Source organism: Aptenodytes forsteri, unplaced genomic scaffold, assembly GCF_000699145.1.
Source record: "Aptenodytes forsteri isolate BGI_AS27 unplaced genomic scaffold, ASM69914v1 Scaffold147, whole genome shotgun sequence".
Classification (NCBI taxonomy): Eukaryota; Metazoa; Chordata; class Aves; order Sphenisciformes; family Spheniscidae; genus Aptenodytes; species Aptenodytes forsteri.
The window spans coordinates 299,588-300,048 of record NW_008795320.1 but is presented as its reverse complement, the minus strand read 5'-3'; the positions used below and the strand labels follow the sequence as shown (position 1 = coordinate 300,048).

Below are 461 nucleotides of genomic sequence, written 5' to 3'. Positions count from 1 at the left end.
GGCCGCGCAGGGTCCTGCCAAGGCGCTGGCCTAGATACGGCCCTGCCACCGCGGGGGCTCGGGGACGGTCCTGGGTGCCATCGCGTGGCCCCCAGCATGGCACGGCTATGGCAGCTCTGATCCGGGGCTTTCCGTGATGCTCCAGGTCCAGCAACCAGCACTCGGCTCCATCTCAGTCCCTGCTGCCGTGGCCCGGCGCTGGCCCACCCTGCCGCCCCGGTGTCACCGGCTCGCCCCGGCTGTCCTCAGCCCCGCTGGCCCTGTGCCACCGCTCCCGGGGACAGCTCTGCCACGCCACCGGTGATGGGGTGCAGGAGGGCAACCGGGAGGCAGGGCCTCACCACTGGCACCCCCAACCCAGGGCGGCTGCTGCCACCGAGGGCATCCCAAACCCAGTGTGGGTGAGACCCGGGGGTCACCCCAAAGCTGGGATGGGCGAAACTGCTGCAAGCACCCCAAAC

At 71.6% G+C, this 461-nt stretch overlaps 1 protein-coding gene across 1 annotated transcript in view; it reads right to left on the bottom strand.

The window, feature by feature from the left end:
* TMEM59L (transmembrane protein 59 like) overlaps positions 1 to 461 on the bottom strand; it is a 7,442-nt gene that overhangs the window by 4,679 nt on the left and 2,302 nt on the right.